We start from the raw sequence: 20,378 nt of genomic DNA, 5'->3' as shown, positions 1-20,378 counted from the left end.
GGCTAAGCTCTACCTCTACCTCTGGCTCTTCCTCAGCCCCTACCCCTGGTAGTGGCTATGATCTGGGGCTCCGGCACCTGATCCACTGTGGATGACGTACGTGTCCTCACCATCTGTGAGAGAATAAGAGAAGAATTATTCAAACTTAATGATAGAACAAAGTCGCACGGTAGAGAAAGAAATAAAGTGAAGATTCCTAAAGTCTTGTAGCCTTTAGAGGATAAGTACAAACGTCTCTGTATCAATCCTCAAGACTCTACTAAGATTGCTCAGGACTCGTGAGACCAATGCAACCTAGGGCTCTGATACCGACTTATCACGATCCAAAATCCCAAACAATCGGGGTCGCGATGGAACCTAAACATCTAACGCAAACTATCCCAATATGTGGAGTCAAAGTACATAAGCTTCTAGAATTTACTGCATACACCATTTTGAATGAAATACAACATTGTCCGGGAAAAAATGTAAACCGTACAATAGAAATAAGAAGATGACACAAGGTCTGCGAACAGTATGCAACTCTACCGCGAATCACTTGCCTGATATCTACTAAGCACATCTTAGGACTCCGCTAGTACCGATATCCGGATCTGTACAAGAAGTGCAAAAGTGTAGTATAATTACAACCGACTCAATGTACTCAGTAAGTGTCGAGTCTAACCCCGATGAGGTAGTGTCGAGGCTAAGACAAGACACCAACAATAAATCTGTGCAGTTATATATATCAATAAGTAGTAAAATAGCAGATAGAGTATCAAATATAACAATTGGATAATGACAAGTGAAAGGGATAACAAGTACACTGGAAAATGGGACATAAAACGGAAACATAAAGTAAGTGTCACTAAGTAAGCCTCTTTCAAAAGTAAATAATGAAATCATAAAGCCAAATCCACATTCCAAAATGTCAAAGTAAAGAGCAAAGAAACCAATAAAATTGCACGGCATTACCCTTCATGCTTTTAGTCTTATTCTCACATTATAAGGTAAAAATAATTGCACATCATCACCCTTCGTGCTTTTACTCCCATCCTTATATTATAAAATAAAAATAATTGTACTGTATCACTCTTCGTGATGTTACTCTCACTCTCACATTATAAAATAATAACAAGCACGGAAACACCCTTCGTGCATATGTTCACGTTCACTCAAGCAATAATATCAATATATAAATAAGGCACAGAAACACCCTTCATGCACAATCACTTTTCCTCACAAGCACGACAAAACCCTTCATGCATTTCACTCTTCCTCACCAAGCAATCACATACAACACATTACCAAGCAAGGTGGGAAGTGAATTCAACATCAACAATAGTATTGGAAAACAACTCATCATATGAAAATCTTGCAACAAATAGCACCAACAACCAATCAACAATTCAACGATCTCAACACCAATATCTCAATAATCTCAACAGAGAAAATAACATGAATACGAGAAATTAAATAATTAAACAATCTATCTAAAGCATGGAAGACATAATACATAAATAACATAGTACAAATAAGGCTAATTATACCTGCATGCTTACCCCATGGTCAACGCATATACACGCATCACCTTGCATATACGCCGCCCCCAACACATAGATCACTTAACAAATAGACTCAATTATACCTTATTTCTCTTAAATCAATGTTAACCAAGACATGTACCTTTTTCAGAAACACAATCAATAATCTAACACGACCTTTTCTTTAGAACAAGCTTCTAGACCAATCAAATCTAGTCGAATATTGTTCAAACAAGTCAAAACAAGATTTAGAAACTACCCTCGAATGAAAAAGGTTCAATCTTTAACATAATTGAGAATAGTGAACAAAAGTCTGCCCCGGCCCACGTGGTCGAAATCCAAAATTAAGACCAAATCCTGATTACCCATTCACCCCCGAGCCCGAATACGTGATTTATTTCGAAATCTGATCTCAATTTGATGACTAAATCTCAATTTTATAAAATCCCTAATCCCTAAATTCTACCCAAAATCCCGAATTTCTACATTAAAATTCTTAGAATTGATGATGAAATTCATGAAAAAGCAATGGGAATTGAACAAAAATAAGTTAAGATTACTAACCAATGAATTTAGGAATAAATTGCTCTAAAAATCATATCTATGGAGTCTAAGGTTTTAAAATGGTGTAAAATGAGCTGTCATGAAATCCCCACATTTTTTCATGTTGTAGAAGTCGCAATTGTGAACTCTTATTCGCAATTGCGTTGTATGCAAAAGTGAATTAGCAAATCGTGTCTGAGCAACTATGTTATCGCAAATTCAACAAAACCTTTGCATTTGCGAAGTTCTCATCCATAGAAAATGCGGTGAATGCTTCGCATTTGAGAAGCTGCCTAAACCACCAGTGTCGCATTTAAGAAGCTGCCTATGACCTGTTCTTCGCAAAAGCGAAATCCCCAACTCCCAGTCCCACTTCGCATATGCCAGCCTGACGTTGCAAATGCAAATCTCGCATTATCAAATAGGTCTTCGCAAATGCTACACCTGCAGATCATGCACACTAGCTATTGCCTTCAGCTGCCAAAATAAAATGAAACACATATGAAACTCGCTCGTGCCCCTCGGGCTCCAGTCCGGACATTCACATAAGTGTAATAACATCATACAAACTCACTCTCTAGCTCAAGTCATTAAAATAACATCAAAATTCAAGAATTGATCATTAAAACTCAAGATTTTCAAGTTCAAAACTCATTTTTTCAACTTTTCAAATAATGTGCCGAAACGGCATCGGGGTCACCCGAGACCCAACCAAACATGCGTATAAGTCAAAAAGCATCATACAAACCTATCAGAATCGTCAAAATACCGATTCGAGGCCGTTTACCAAAAACGTTGACCGTGGTCAACTCTAACCATATTTAAAGTCAAAAACTACATTTTCTTTAAAATTTCACATATAAACTTTCCGAAAAATGACACGGGCTATGCACGCAAATCATAGATCATCAAATTGAGCTATGAATAATCTCGAAACAAAATAACCTATCCGGTTGTTGCACTTTTCAGTCATGTCCGTGCAATTTCACATTTACTTAAATTGGACTATGTTACATGAAGAATTCACATTTAGTATTGTGATAAAAAGTCTTCCTTTGTAATTCATCTTTATAAATATTATTTTTTTGAATATTTCAACAATGACAGATGAGAGACAGATTAGGATAACTTTATATTGGGTCAATGAGATTGTGTTGGAGAATACCTCGGTGCACGACAGTTGTTCTCTTGCAACTAGTGTTAAGTTGCCGCTTTTAATGGAGTACCACTACACTGGTAACTCTATTGTGTAAAAGAATGAGTGTCAACATGCATTCAATGGGACTTAAGGTAACTGAAAGATTTTCATATTTAGTTACTACACAAGGTGTCACTTGTTATGTCGAGTTTAATATTCATAATAATGAAACTTTACAAGATCTCTTAAGGACTCCGAACGAACATGAGGACTTAATTGAGATAAGGATGCTTGAATTGTATGTAAGCTCAGAGAATGTGAGTCAGAATGAAGTTCTACCTACTCCGACTAACACTCAACCCACTGAGGATATTTCTGAGCTTTTTTATTAAAATAAGTATCATGCTAAAGAGTCTGGCCTGATGTGGAAATAACTTTGCCGGATGAGCAGCCAGAACAAACTTCTCACTAATACATGAACAATTAAATGACGGTGGGACAATAAATTGACATATTCTCTGATAATAGGTAAAGGTTTATTTATTGTTAATTATCACGACCCAAAATCCCACCTTAAGAATCGTGATGGCACCTAGTCTCTAAGACGAGGTAAGACTATTGCATGATGAGATAAACAGAATAAAACAACTTATTAAATAAAAAATGGAAAATGTCATAATATAGCCAAAAGCGGAATGCAAAAGTCACATATCCCAAAATCGGTAATACGGAGTCATAAGCTCTGCAAGACGTACATAATAAGTCTCAAAATGTACATCACTGCTTGGAATACATAAACAACAATAAAGAAATAATAGAAGGTGACTTTGAGGCCTACGAGCGAAAACAACAGGTATACCTTAAAGTCTTCACAACTCTGGATCAACTCTTTTGCGACCAGCACGATCCGAGATACCTGGATCTGCACAAAAATATGCAGAAGCATAGTATGAGTACACCACAATCGGTACACAGTAACTATCAAGGCTAACCTCGGTGGAGTCACTACAAAAAAATGCTGAATTTGCGGAGGTTTTATTTACATATTACGGCGGTCAGAAACCTCCTCAATATACTTTTACGGCGGTTTCCAAAACCTCCGCAATAATATTCGCTGCAACCAATTTGCGGGGGTTTTTTGAGAGACCACCGTTATCATATAGCGGCGGGTACTTAACGGCGGTATAACCTTCGCAATTGGGTAGTTTGGCTGTTAGATATTAAAAAAATAGCGGAGGTCTAAACCCCCGCAAGTTTTTTATTTTACCCCCATAAATATAGAACACATTATTATTATTGGTTAAATAGCGACAGTTATAACCTCCGCTATTCATTGAAGTTTTTTGTTTTTTGCAATGTTACTCCACAACTAATCCAATTTCAATTATATTAATATAATGAAGCATCAAAAAATTATATAATTTGCTTACTGGAAAAAGTAACATCAATATATTAATAAACCACAAAGTACATTAAAGTAAATTATCATTAGTCTCAAAATTTTGCTTTAAACACAACTACTCCAACTATTAAACACAAAACATAAATATTATAATTAGTCTTAAAACTAACTTTAAATAGAACATCCACCCCAACCATTATGGACAAAAGATCTACTATGACCATTCAATCGAGTATGATAGTTAATTATCTAATATATTTGGAAGCAACTTCAATGGTTGTCGTTAGGATTACTTCCACCGGATGATCATCTTATATCCATGGGTGAAATGGATCTTCAAGCCGCATCACTTGGCTACAAAACAATCAAAATAAAATATAATTAACAAAAAGTACCTCAATAATATCGTAACTAATAATCACTTAGCTTCAGTCAAGTATCAGTAGCTTATCTAAGCCATCTATGAGTCAAGAGAATATTTATGGCACAAAGTTAGGACACATCTAATGTTGTTAGGTATGTCAAACATCACATAGCACAAAAGTGTAAGTAAACTATAACTGGAGGTTGAAAAAAGTGATTATTCTTAAATTTTATGCTGCCACACTTTTGTTTCATAAAGAAAACAATTTCAGATAGCCTGCAACACAAATAGCTAAATGTCTTTGGCTCATACTTTTAGTGATCAATTCAAAAGAATTGGCTACTGAAATATCTTTCCAGTTGATAGTAAAAGCGCAAGATTGACAAGCCTCGAGAGAGTGGATGTCAAAAAAGCGGAACAACTAGAGGGAATATGAATGAAAGAAAGAAAGAAAGAAAGGACGTTGGCTTTGTGGAACTATAAACTTCTTTTATTCTAATATGTAAATGGAAAAGATTAAATTGACTTGCAAAGTTTGTGAATCTAAGAAGCAAGAAAGCATTCTTCAGGTATCATAATTTAGAGTAATACTTGGACTGATCAATCATACTTTACAAAATTAAATAAGAAAGTTATGAATTATTCTTACCGTTGAACGAGGAGGAGAAACAAATTTCCCTGCAAATTCTTCAGGTATCTTCCTTTCTTTCATTATCATATACGCCTTAAAAACATTCATCATTTGAGTGTTAACATTCATCATTTCTCTGTAGTTCTCTTGGCTTTGATTGTGAGCATTCAATATTTGATTGTACTTCTCTTGGCATGGGAAGAACATGAACCATTATTATAACTTGAAGCATTCAAATCACTATAACGAGGTCTTGTTTGTCTAAAAGCTCTGCCAGGAACAGCTCCTAATCCTAAGCACCTTACCCTTCCAGAGTGCTCTTTTCCCAACACCTTACCAACAATATCATTAGGCAAAATTTCAGACTCATCTACGGTGCTTTAGCTCAATGCTAGTTCAATTTTTTCCTAAAAACATTACACACCAAAAGCCAGTGTGCTTACTTCAATCAGTGATTGACAAGTTAAAAAGGGAAAACAATAGAAGAATAATATCTTTTTCTGTTATAAAACAAGTGCTGAAACTTTCGCACTGCAGTTAGTAACACAAAATTTACTATCTACATTAGGTACACATATTCGGCCATGCATCCTCAACACGCCATCATCACCAATAGTCACATCCCTAGCATCACCTCGCCGGACCCTGTCCTGAAGGACGAGCAAGTGGGGGTTATCATACTGACGCTCCTTGATACGGTCATAAAGAGAAGACCTGGAGACCACGCAAGCCAATACCCGACTCGACTACGAAATATCCAATCTCAGAAGCTGACCTACTAAGGCTTGAACATCCAATGCCAAGGGTCTCTCTGCTGCTGGAAGATATGCTAAACTCACCAAACTCTCCGCCCGGTGACTCAAGGCATCGTCTACCACATTGGCCTTCCCTGGATGGTATAGAATAGTAATATCATAGTCCTTAAGAAGCTCCAACCATCTCCTCTGGCGCAAATTAAGATCCTTTTGTTTAAACACATGCTGCAGACTCCGGTGATCAGTATAGAACTCACAATGAACCCCATACAAATAATGACGCCAAATCTTCAAGGCGTGAACAATAGCTGCTAACTCAAGATCATGGACATGATAGTTCTTCTCATGAGTCTTCAACGGGCGAAAGGCATAGGCAATCACCCTACCTTCCTGCATCAAAACACATTCAATGCCTATACTCGAAGCATCACAATACACTATATAAGAACCTGAATCTGATGGCAGAACTAACACTAGAGTTGTGGTCAAAGCAGTCTTGAGCTTTTGAAATCTCTCCTCACACTCATCCGACCACCTGAATGGAGCACCCTTTTGGGTCAATTTGGTCAAGAGCGATGCAATAGATGAAAATCCCTCCACAAAGCGACGGTAATAACCCGCTAAACCAAGGAAGATCCTAATCTCCATGGACAAGGACGGTCTAGGACAACTCTGCACCGCCTCTATCTTCTTTAGATCCACCTGAATACCTTCACTGGACACCACGTGCCCCAAGAATGCTACTGAACCGAGCCAAAACTCACACTTGGAGAACTTTGCATAAAGCTTCTACTCCCTCAATCTCTATAATATAATCCTATGATACTGAGCGTGCTCCTCCTGGCTATGAGAGTACACTAGGATGTCATCAATGAATACAATAATGAAGGAGTCCAAATAGGGCTAGAATACACTGTTAATCAAATGCATCAACGTTGATGGGGCATTGGTCAGCCCAAAAGACATCACCAAGAACTCATAATGGCCATAATGGGTCCTGAAAGCTGTCTTAAGAATATCTGAATCCCAAATCTTCAGCTGATGATACCCGGACCTCAAATCAATCTTGGAGAACACCCTCGCTCCCTGAAGCTGGTCAAAAAATCATCAATACGAGGCAAGGGATACTTGTTCTTCACGGTGACCTTATTCAACTGCCTGTAATCAATGCACATCCTCATGGAACCATCCTTCTTCTTCACAAATTAAACCGGTGCACCCCAAGGTGACACACTAGGCCTAATAAACCCCTTATCAAGGAGTTCCTGAAGTTGCTCTTTCAATTCCTTCAACTCCGCCGGTGCCATATGATATGGTGGAATAGAAATGGGATGTGTGCCTGGCACCAAATCAATACCAAAGTCAATATCTCTGTCATGCGCCATGCCCGGCAGGTCTGCAGGAAACATATCCGAAAAATCTCGTACTACCGAAACAGAATCAATGGTAGGAGTCTCTACACTAACATCTCTCACAAAATCCAAATATGATAGGTTACCCTTCTCAACCATACGCTGAGCCTTTAAGTATGAAATCACCCTACTTGGTACATAATCTATAGAACCGCTCTACACAACCCTAAAGAATCCTTGCATCGCCAATGTCACGGTCTTATTGTGACAATATAGAACATCATGGCATGGAGCTAACCAATCCATACCCAATATCACATCAAAGTCAACTATACTGAGCAACAAAAGGTCCACTCGGGTCTCCAGACCCCCAATAGTCGCCACTCATGACCTATATATACAGTCCACAACAATAGTATCGCCCACATGAGTAGATACATGAACAAATAAAACTAAACACTCATGGGGCATATCCAAAAAATGAGCAAAATATGAGGAAACATATGAATATGTGGAACCAGGGTCAAATAATTCGGAAGCATCTCTATGAAAAACTGAGACAATACCTGTAATCACGGCATCTGAAGCAATAGCATCTGGTCTAGCCGGGAGTGCATAGAAACGGGCCTGACCACCACCTGATCGACCTCCCCCTCTAGGGCGACCCCTAGCTGACTGACCACCACCCCTAGCTGGCTGGGCGGGTGGTGAAGTAACTGGTTTTGAAGTCGATGGCTGACTCCTCTGCTGTGGCAGACCCCCATGACGATAAGGACACTGCCTCCACATATGCCCAAACTCCCCACACTCAAAACAACCCCTGTGTGGTAGAGACGGGGAGTGAAGGGAACCCCTAGTACCAGGATAACTGGTAGAATAACCTGGCATGGTGGAGCCCTAAACAGATAGATCACGGGACGAACTCTGGGCTGGGAGGGCACTAAGTGATGAGTGGCCCTGATGAGAACTGTGAGAACCATGACCTGATGATGCACCATAGTGAACTGGGCGACCTGACTGAGCATGCCTGAATGGACGGCCTCTGCCGTGCTGGAACTGACCCCCATGAGGAGCACCACTGAATCCACCCTGTCCACGAGGCCTCTTGGCCTCCCTCTCAACCCTCTCCTGACCGTGAACCATCTCAATCTGCTGAGCAATGTTGACAACCTCATCAAAAGTAGCACCAGACACTCTCTCTCTGGTCATAAGAACTCGAAGCTAAAAATCGAGGCCATCTATAAACCTCCCGATTCTCTCTCGGTCTGTGGGAACCAACCAGATCGCATGACGGGCCAACTTGGAGAACCGCATCTCGTATTGTGTCACATACATATCACCCTAACAAAGCTTCTTAAGCTATCTACGCAGCTCCTCTCTGCGGGACTGAGGTACAAACTTCTCCAGAAAGAGAACGGAGAACTCCTGCCAAGTAAGAGGTATTGCGCCAACCGGCCTACGCCTCTCGTAAGCCTCCCACAAACTGAATGCATCCCCAGAGAACTGGAAAGTAGTGAATGAGACCCCACTGGTCTCCAGAATACCTGCTGTCCGGAGCATCCTCTAATACTTATCAAAGAAACCCTGTGCATCCTCGCCCTCTGCACCCCTGAAAGATGGAGGCCGGAGTCTCCCAAACCTCTCCAATTTACACTGCTCATCCTCAGGCATAACATGAACTACATAGTCCTAAGAAGCTATAACCGGCTGGGCTGGTGGTGCCCTCGGTGTCTGAAGCCCCTGTACAACCTGCTCCAGTGTGCGGGCAGCGGGAGTCTGAGTGCCTCCCCCGGCCTGAGAAGTAGCTGTGGCCGTTGAAATAGAGATCGCCTGAGCAAGGCCAGTACATACTGATAAGATCTGAGCTAGGGCCTCCTAAAGGCTAGGAATCACAATAGGCACAAGTGGTGCCTGAGCTGGTCCCGCTGAAGCATCAATGACTGGGACCTGGTCTGGAGCAACTAGACGGTCTACAGGTACTGCCCCGGCAGTTGTGCGGGCTGCACCTCTACCCCTACTACGGCCTCGACCGCGGCCTCGGCCTCGACCGGGCCTGGATGGTGGTACTGGTGGCTGGTCACCCTGTCTGGTAGTACGAGTCCTCACCATCTGTGAGAGAATGAAACAATAGAAGTTTAGTTACCTGAATCAATGGATTCGCATGACAAGAATTCAAGAAGGTGAGATTCTTCCTAAGGGTTTTGCACCCTCTCGAAGATAAGTACGGACGTCTCTGTACCGATCCGCAAGACTCTACTAAACCTGCTCATGACTTTTGAGACCTATATAACATAGGCTCTTATACCAACTTGTCACGATCCAAACTAACCCCATCGTGATGGCGCCTATCGTGGAACTAGGAAAGCCGACTCATTTCCAAAACAAACCGATATTTTCATTTCAAAGATAATTTCAAGGCTATTTAACATAAAAACCTTCGTAAAGAAATTCAAATCAAAACAAAAGTGCGGAAAAGAAAAGCCCAACATAGGGTGCACTAGTCATGCACATCTACTACAAATTGTCTGACAACATCGAGACTAACATAGTCTGAAAAATAGCTAAATACAACTAAAGAAAGATAAGAGGGAGAAGAGCAGGGTTGCGATCGCCAAGCAGCTACCTTATTATCCCCGAGAAATCTACAATCGGGATAGTCAACAGCTGCTACCATGTCCAGTTACGCCTGGATCTGCACACAAGGTGCAGGGAGTAATGTGAGTACGCCAACTCACTAAGTAACATCAGTAAATAAAGACTGAGAAATGGTGACGAGCAATAATGCAAGTAAAGTTCATATCACAAAAATTCAGTAAAATACAGCATGCTTTTAAAACCAGAGTTTGAATCAAATTAGCTCTTTTAAATCCAGTTCCAGTAAAATCATTTAAAGACATCTTTCAACAGTTTTCAAACAAAGGCTCAATGCAAAGATGAGAAAAAATAATGAAATCATAATCAGTCCCTCGAGCAACATCACTCATATATAGCTCCTCGAGCAAACCTCACAATCACTCATATACAGCCCCTCGGGCAGACCTCGCCATCACTCATGCCTCCCAGTCACTCAACACTCGGCACTCACACTCAGTAGGTACCTACGCTCACTAGGGGTGTATACAGACTCCGGAGGGGCTCCTTCAGCCCAAGCGCTATATCAAACCAATCATGACATAAATCAATGAGGCCCTCGACCTATATCAAACATTCTGTGGCATGCAACCCGATCCCTTAAGTATCCTCACAAATCAAGCCCTCGGCCTCACTCAGTCATATACCTCTCCAGCCTCTCGGGCTCTAAAAAAATAAAGTATTCAGCCCAAACAACATTTATATGATGCATCAAAATAGACTAATAGAGACTGAGTTATGCTGTTAATATGTACAAACATGACTGAGTATAGATTTTCAATCAAAATTAATGAGAGGATAGCAAGAAAAGAACTCGAAAGGTCCAAACAACACTGGCATAAGGCCTAAACATGGCATCCAACCCAATTTACAGAAATTCTTTCTAAAACACATAAGAATCATATAGTTTCAACAAAATATTCAACTTTACAGTTAATACGGGACGGACCAAGTCACAATCTCCAATGGTGCACGCCCACATGCCCGTCACCTAGCATGTGCGCCACCTCCAAATAGTAAAATAATACAAAATTCTGGGGTTTCATACCCTCAGCACCAGATTTACAATCGCTACTTACTTCAAACCAATCATATTCCTACCCCGCGATGCTCTTTCCCCTTGATTCGGCCTCCAAATGCTCCGAATCTATTCACAATCAGTACAATACCACCAATTTAGACCAAAAACTCGAAATTGGCTCAAACTCGCCCCCGGGCCCACGTCTCAAAATCCGACAAAAATTACAAAACTTGAAAGTCCATTCACTCACGAGTCCATACATATGAAATTTATCAAAATCCGACATCGTTTGATCCCTCAAATCCTCCCATCAAACTCTCCAAAATTTCAAGCCATAACCCCTCATTTTCACCCCTAATTTTCATTAATTAAATGACTAAACAACGGGAAATCACCATAGATAGAAGTATTAGAGCTCAAGCAACTTACCGCAATGAACACCCCCTGAATCTCTCTTCAAACTCACTCCAAAAGCTCCAAAAACTGACTTGAAAATGGTGGAAATGAATCAAAATTCGCGAAGTGTTCTTTTTATACTTTCTGCCCAGGGCTTTCGCACCTGCGGTCAAATATGCGCACCTGCGGTGCCGCATATGCACAAGAAACTCCGAACCTGCGGAAAATCATTAATTCCCCCAACTTCGCACCTGCACTCCATAACCGCATCTACGACCATGCAGGTGCGGAAAAGACCTCGCACCTGCGGACGCTGTCTGACCTCCTCACTTCCGCTTCTGCGGGAACCTATCCGCGTCTGCGGACCTGCAGATGCGACCTCCCCTACACACCTGCGGACCCAGTCTACTTCAACTCCGTCCATACCTGCGAACTCCCGTGCGTGCCTGCGACCTCGCACCTGCGGCTCCCCATCCGCAGGTGCGAAAAATACCAGCAGCCTCAACACCAGTAGAATCAACAACTCTCAACACCAAAAATCAATTCGTTAGCCATCCGAAACTCACCCGAGGCCCTCGGGATCTCAACCAATCACACTAATAAGTCATATATCAACGTACGAACTTAGTCGAATCTTCGAAACACTTAAAACGACATCTAAAAACTAAATTACCATCGGATTCAAGTCTAAAAACTTCTAAACTTCCAAATTCCGGAATTCCATTCCGACCCCGATATCAAATTTTTCACTGCCGACCAAAATTGCCAAATTTCCAACTTTCGCCAATTCAAGCCTAATTCTACCACGGACCTTCAAATCACATTCCGGACACGCTCCTAATTCCAAAAGCACCTAACGGAGTTGACCAAGCCATAAAAATCTGAATCCGAGACCGTTTATATATAAGTCAACATCCGATTGACTTTTCCAACTTAAGCTTCTAAATAGGAGACTAAGCGTCTCATTCCACTCTGAAACTACTACGAATGTGAACCAACCAACCTGATACAATACAATACAGCTGAATAACACATAAAGAAGCAGAAATGGGAGAAATAGGGCTATAACTCTCGAAACGACCGGTCGGATCGTTACAATTTGGGCTTATTCAGGAAGTTGGGTTGGTGTTAAATGTGCTCAAGGTCAAGTTATTGTAATCAAGATTCCATTAAAAGGGCTAAGTGGCACACTAAGTGAAGAGATTGGTTAGTTTAAAGCTCTCAGAAAACTTAGTTTACAAGATAGTGACTTATAACCATATCTTGTAGATCTTTTCGAGTCTTAACATGATCCTTTGATTTGTCTTTATCATGTAGCAAAGAGTATATAATATTATCAAACTCATTCTTTTCAATGTGCATAACGTCTAAATTATGGCGCAACGAGTTGAATTCCCAATATGGAAGATTGAAGAATATGCTTTTTTTTCTCCATTGTTGAGTTGCACTTTCCCCACTACCTTTTTATCGATTTATTTTCCTTCTTTCATTCAATTCTGTTGGTTTTCCGAATGTAACATCAATTTCTTCCACTTGATTCAAAATATCTGACCTAGTTAACTTCTTTGGAGGGTTCCTCTCTTCCAAATTGCCAAATAAATGGAGCGTTGTCAATCTAAATTTATGATTTCTTTCCAAAAATCAGCGATGACCAATAAAGCACCACTTTCTACTATGACAAAGTCGGCAAGGTTCTGTGTCAAAATTACAAGAAGGACATGCAAAACCGGTATGTGTGTTCCAACCAGATAAAATTTCAAGTCCAAAAAAATCGATGATTGTCCACATAAGAGCTGACCGCATTCTAAACATTAATTCTTTGATGAATCAAAAGTTTCCACACCTTCACACCACAACTCATTTAACTCCTTAATAAGCGGTTGTAGATATACATCTATATTATTCCCTGCCGTACGTGGACCTGAAATGATAATTGAGAGGATAAAATTTGGTTTCTTCATACACAACCAATGTAGAAGATTATATGGAACCAAAATCACTGGCCAAATGCTATAATTAGTACTCATCATCCCAAAAGGATTGAAACCATCACTAGCTAGGCCTAATCGAATATTTCTAGGATTAGAAGCAAATTCAGGAAAAATAGTATCAATTCTTTTCCATGCCTCACCATCTCTGGGATGCCTCATGATTCCATCTCTGTTACTATCCTTCACATGCCATCTCATATGCTCTGAATATTAGAGCACATGAACAATCTCTGCAACCTTAGTTTTAGTGGAACGTAATGTAAAATTTTTGCAGTCATCTTTTGCTTCTTTTTCTTCTTTCCTGTAGTAGACATCTGATTATTGTTGCTCTTCTTAGATGGCTTCCATCTAGAAGTATGACAATGCTTGCATGTTTTATCATTAGCATCATCTCTCCAGTACAACATGCAATCGTTTGGGCAAGCATTTATCTTGATATAATCAAGACAAAGCTTTTTGATGGAATTCTTGGCTTCATAAAAAGAATTAGGTATCTTTGCAAATCCAAATGCATCCTTCTGTAAATCTAGCAACATAGTCATCCCCTTGTCACTGAGCCCAGATAAACACTTTATGTGATACAACTTTAACAAAAACTCAAGCTTCGAGTACATGGACCCTTCATATAATATTTCACTTCCATCTCTAAGCAACTCAAAAAAGTCTTTGTTATTTGAAGAAGGCATATCATTTAACATTTCTTCTTCTCAAACTACTTGTGACGGACCTGCATCATTGCCCTCATGCCTTAAACCCGGGAATACTTTATTTATCAATAATTCCATAGGATTTTCAAGAGACAATGCATCTGGGATAACCTCTGTGCTTCTAGAATTCTCCAACATTTTTGTTTCCCCATGAAGAATCCAAGTGACATAAGTTTGAGGGAATGGCTTGCTAATCAAATGATCGTGCACTATCCTTCTAGTCTGCCACTTTTCAAAACCACATTTCGGACATGGACATTTTATTCTATCTCCTATAGCTGCATTGTTAAATGCAAAATTTAGAAATTGATTTAAACCAAGTAAATATTTTGTTGTATTTCTAGGCATTCCAATCCAAGATTTATCCATTGGAAGGGTCTGATATATAACCTTTCAGAAGTGAAACTGATCCACAATCAGATTAGTGTGTCACCGATAAGGACTTCTCCGAGCAAGAGTATTTACTATAACCTACAATATTTCCATGAGAAAGGAGGATTTAGTAAGCTATCAATGCGATAACATTATAAAATTTTGTAAGATAATAAAAAGTGAAGTTAAAGTTCTGATAATTATATAGGATGGCAGTTTACTGATATTTTATAGTTTAGTTAAGAGAATTATGGCTCTCTAGTATATGCAACAAAATAATATTACCTAGTTTACTTTAGTGTTGGAATCAAAACAGTGTTTAGCACAAAGATAATACAAACATTCCTAAAGAAGATAATAAAAGCAAGCAAGCACTTCATTATCTATGTAAAGCAAGCAAGCTTCATTATCTAGGTGGAGCTGGCCCTGCTCCAACACTATAAAAGTTGGAACTATTATTTTTACTTTGTTTTGATATGAAACGGCAAAGAAGAGAACAAACAACTCAAGCATTAAAGAAAGGAGGAAATAAGATCGTCAAATTATAAATAGGAGTAACGATAAGTATAAAATATTAGCTTTGCCGAACAACACATATACAAAGGCACTAATTGTACACACACTCTTAATGACCAATGTTATAAGAATAGTCAATTCTATAAGAATCAGTGAGAATGACGCAAGATACTCAATTCATAGATTATAGCAGAACGTGTACAAAATAAAAATTACTATAGCAAATTCCTTGATAAGTTCTAACACGACAAAATTGGAATTTTCCAAAGCCAGAGAAAGAAAACAGGAATTTCTTTAATTACATATATTGTTCCTTATAATTTTTACAACAATGAAATAATAGCTCCAGCTAACAATTAAAGTTATCCAGTACGAAAATATCATAGATCAGAAGTGAGGTAAAATGAGAGTCTCCTCCCAAGATTGTGCAGAAACAAAAGAGAAATCTCTATTCCTACCTGTAATATTTGAAGCAACAATGTGCCGATCAATGAGGTAGCTGAAAGATTTTACCTGGAGCAGCTCAAACTGATAGAAATTTGATAGAATATCAACATATTATGGATATACTAGTGAGTATGCCCGCGCTTCGCGCGATCGTTAAAAATTATATATAATATTATCAAATAATTTCAGTGTTGTTATATTTTTATAATAATAAATTAATCTATATTTTTTAATGATAATGTCACATGTTGTTCTTGATATAATTACATCCTCAAGGTTAATTGCTATACTCTTATATCCTCCTGCGTAGCTTTTTTTATTTTTATTCGTATGGTTGTATAGAACCTTCAAATCCACAACATACATTATACTCTTTCCAAAAATCTTATCAATGAAGGTTGAAATTATAGTGCAATATCTTCCTTGACATATGAAAATAGTATTGTTTAATTAATTAAGACAATATCCAAATGAGAGAGAACCTAAATTTTAAAACACTAAATAAAAATTGAGAAAATGTCACTTTTTAAATATTAAAAAAAAATCAACAAAAATTTTATTTTTTATGTAATTAATATTTTTATGATATTATCTTAATTTCAAGAATATAAATAAACAATCAAGGTAAAAACATCAAAGAATAGGCTATTCGTTCATAGCAATTGCACTATTTCTACGCAAATTACAGAGTCCATCATTTCTCAAAGTAAAAGAGAAAGACGTAGAAGCCCTAAATCCCACTTTGCTCCGATTAGGCTATTTTTGAAAAATTTCTCTAATATATATTTCCTCCAACAATATCTAGAAGAGTAAATAATAATCTATTGATACGTAATATAATTTCAGGTTTTGTAAATGATGGACTGATTAATACAACATTCTGTAGTAACTGCAATGTATAATACAACATTCTGCAGTAACTTCCTCTCTTGATTAGATGTACAATTAAGTTTTGATCATTCAATATGAATAGGGGCAGAGCCACAGAGCAGGCTATGAGTTCACCCGAACCCATTAGCTTTTGTTTAAATCTTGTATTTTTCTTTTAAAAATTTATTAATTATGCACAAATAATTAACTTAAAACCCAGTAACTTAAAAAGATTAGAATACCAAATCCATAAACTTGAAATCTTAAAGGGATGAAATCAGTTTCTTTCGCTATGTTCCGTGATGTTCTTTCTTAACCATAAGTTCCATAGAGAGGAGGAGAAAAACAGGAAGTTTAATAGTCATTGAGAAATCAATTCTTCTTATCGGAAAAAAAAAATGCCTGAAGCAGAAATAATTTGCCTGAACCAGTCTAGTCAATGATTCAATATTACACATTAGTAAGCATTTATCTTCTTAAGGGAGAGGACTCAATGCTATATATGACTTGTCCTTATTACTACAATCCTTTATTATCTTCACTATTATTTATTGTCCTCATTGGTATATTAATCTCAACATTGAGTAAACATTAAATTCTATTAAAATATTTATGACAAAAATGAGAAAAAGGATAATATCATTGTTGTATTCCATCTCATTTACTCTTAGACCAAACAAAATGTTCACCACTTTAATTTAAAAGAAGGAAGAAGAGAACCCAAACAAAGCTGATAATTCAAGCCATTTTCAGTAAATGATTTGGTTATTCTAAACCAACTTATTGAATTTAGTGTTTAACCTCTACATACCCTTTTTCTTCACTTAGCTCTCATACTGAATAAGTGATGACTTAATAGCACTCCTCTCTTCTTGAGTAGAGCAAAACTGTAGAAAAAAGAGATTAGTTTATTGAGTTCTTGTACGATGAGATCAATTTTGATTGTTTCATGACATCAACTCTAACGTGTAACTTCACGTCTCAATTTGTTGATGGAATAATTCATATTCTGAATAAACCATAAGACCGTAAGAAGCTTGTAAAGGACATACTAAAAGCACAGCAATTTGGTTTCGTTTGACAAAAACTTTTCAGTTGGTTCTGGGCTTGGCTATGTTTTGACTACCGTCTAGTTTTCTTCAGTAAGATTGTTGGTGTTTTTAATAATGACTACTTTTATTTTTAATTTTATAAATAACATAAAGCAAAAAAAGGTAGAAAGATTAAAAAAAGAAAGAAAAGATAAATTGGATCCGTAAAGAGTATTAACACACCAAAAAGGAGGAGTTCCACATTAACAGGATGAAGCCATGTGAATTAAGAAGATAATTCACACCTCTGCCTTTGTAAGGTTAGTAAGCATGGTGGTTAGTAATTTACCTGCGTGTTCTTACCACCTCATTAAAATAGGAAAGAGAACAAACTAATCCTAAAAATTAAAGAGGATGAGAAAATCAAGAAGGAATAAAGAATCTACGTAAATAGGCAATCAAAGGAAAATTTCATTCATTCACAAAGAACATGTAATAAAAGTAATTACAATTCATAAACCCTATCGGCAATAAAAAATGAAAAGTCAATTCTAGAATAAAATGCAATAAAAGTCAAATGTTTGGATTAAGCCAATTACTTGCTCCAGTTCCAAGTCATCTAAGGAGCAAAACGTAGATAAACTTCTGTCCAAATAATCTGCAAATAATATCAACATTTAACCATGTTGCTGCTTTCATAAGGTATATATAAATTAAAATTTAAATATATCAAAAGAAAGGAAGATGAAAGAGAGAATATTGTTGCAAGGCTCATCGCTCCGGATAAACGTAAAGGACTATTATGAGGAAAATTCGATAAAAGTGAGAACAAAATTAGAGATAAATTTCTGTACAAATAATCTGCAAATAATATCAAGAGTTAACCATTACTAACTATAAAGAGAGATAAAATAGCAGCAAAGATACAAGAGAACAAACATAAGTTTATGTCAAAACGGTCTGCAAATAATATCATGTCTTAACCATTAGTAAATAGAAAGCTAGATAAAATACCAACAAAACATAAAGGTGAATAAACAAATCTTGAAACCAAGACGAAGGGATTAACCTTGGGTAGTTTGGAGAAAGAAGAGAAGAGAGAGATTTAGATCTAGCAAATAAAAAAAGAAGAAAAGAGAAGGAGACGTTAATAAAAAAGAAGCCCTGGGCCTCTGGCGTGGAAGGAGGAGGGATAAGAAGATGAGACATGTAGTAGCTAAGATGACTTTTAAAAGTGTCTTTTCAATTAAGATGACTTTTAAAAATGACTTTTCAGAATTTTAATTGAGACTTAATAAAGGGAAAAGACAAAAATATAAGAAAAAAGATAAATATGAATGATAATTTTTAAGAGATGCCACGTCATTTTGCCAAGTCCCTCCTTTATATATTTATATAGATTAGAAGCTTCTAATATATTCCTCATCACTTGACAAATAAAATTGAAAATATATTATTGATTCATTAGCCTTGAAAGCGGAATTGATGTTGAGGAAACCTAATCTATTGTCTGCACATTTTGTATTACAAACCTAGAAAGAAAAAAAATAATATTCAATACTACGAAGAAAACTAAAAATTTGTTTGTACCTTGAGATTGATTCTTGTTTCAGAACACCATGCAGAGCAGAAAGAGGAATAGCAGCTAGTGACAATTGTGTCTTCTCTTAAGGTCCTCGGGAGTTCTAAAATACACATGCAAGAGGAAATATGTCAATTAAGTAGACCCAAAATCGTATAAATTAACCTACAAAAATACTGAAAAAGCTAAATTTTACAACCTAAAATACCTAATGTAGAAGGAGAAAGAGGACTTACATCTCGAATTCAAAAGAGAGTGTTATATCCTTCTTCAAAATACACCGATTCAACCAAAATTTCTGTTACTTTCAGTAGAGAATCGAAAAATAGAAAAGCCACAAATTAGAGGAAAAATAAGTAAAGGAAAAACACAAATTAACATAGGAAATAAACCTAAAACCCACATGCAAGAAGAAAGAAACACAGAAAAGGAAAGTCAAATAATGGGGAAGAGAAATTACCATAGATATGAACCCACAATCCACATCGCTCAAAATCAAAGAATGGGGAAGAAAGCAAAAATTTGCATCTCTTTCATCACGAAGAAAGGAATTACCATACAAAAAATATTTTGTGAATCTCTTTCAGTTTTTTTATTCTTCAAGTGAGGGTTTTTAATTTTTCAAGTGGAAGAAAATGGAAGCTGAAAAGCTTCTCTTTCGTGAAAGTGAGGGAGGGGTTTTGGAAAAAAATAGGGAAATGATCAAAAAAGAGGAAAAAATTGGGGTTAGTACGCGCTTTTTTTTTTTTAAGGTTGGTGGAGGTTATTGACCGCCGCAAATATAATATATTTGTGGGGTTGTATAAAACCCCCATTTTGATATAAATTGCAGAGGTTACAATAACCGCCACAATTAAACCTCCGCAAACTCACCATTTTTTTATAGTGAGTAATGACGAGATTCAAGTCAAGACACTCACTAGACAAATAACCTATACAGAATATCAATATAAAACAATCAACAGAAAGCATAACCAAATAGATAGCAACAAGGAATAGGCATGTGATAACATAGCAAATTAACCAAAACTCCTAAAACACAAGGTGAAATCATTTCAAGAAATCAATGACACGTTCAAATCATCAACCTCTTATGATGCCGCGTG

At 37.5% G+C, this 20,378-nt stretch overlaps 2 long non-coding RNA genes across 3 annotated transcripts; both read right to left on the bottom strand.

Moving 5' to 3' along the window:
• Positions 1 to 4,654: 4,654 nt before the first annotated feature.
• LOC108942944 (uncharacterized) lies at positions 4,655 to 10,160 on the bottom strand. The gene is made up of 2 exons (XR_001966835.3): positions 5,620 to 10,160; positions 4,655 to 4,960 (listed from the first exon to the last, which is right to left on the bottom strand). It is a non-coding gene; the product is annotated as an uncharacterized lncRNA (long non-coding RNA).
• Positions 10,161 to 13,404: 3,244 nt separating this feature from the next.
• Positions 13,405 to 19,866, bottom strand: LOC108944673 (uncharacterized). Of its 2 annotated transcripts, none has more exons than XR_011414292.1 (4): positions 19,733 to 19,866; positions 19,509 to 19,576; positions 19,281 to 19,375; positions 13,405 to 14,925 (listed from the first exon to the last, which is right to left on the bottom strand). It is a non-coding gene; the product is annotated as an uncharacterized lncRNA (long non-coding RNA). The 2 variants fall into 2 exon arrangements; XR_011414293.1 differs by having other exon boundaries at positions 19,509 to 19,570; positions 19,733 to 19,865.
• Between the last annotated feature and the right edge of the window lie 512 nt (positions 19,867 to 20,378).

Source organism: Nicotiana tomentosiformis, chromosome 2 (genome assembly GCF_000390325.3).
Source record: "Nicotiana tomentosiformis chromosome 2, ASM39032v3, whole genome shotgun sequence".
NCBI lineage: Eukaryota > Viridiplantae > Streptophyta > Magnoliopsida > Solanales > Solanaceae > Nicotiana > Nicotiana tomentosiformis.
This window is presented reverse-complemented; position numbering and strand designations above follow the sequence as displayed.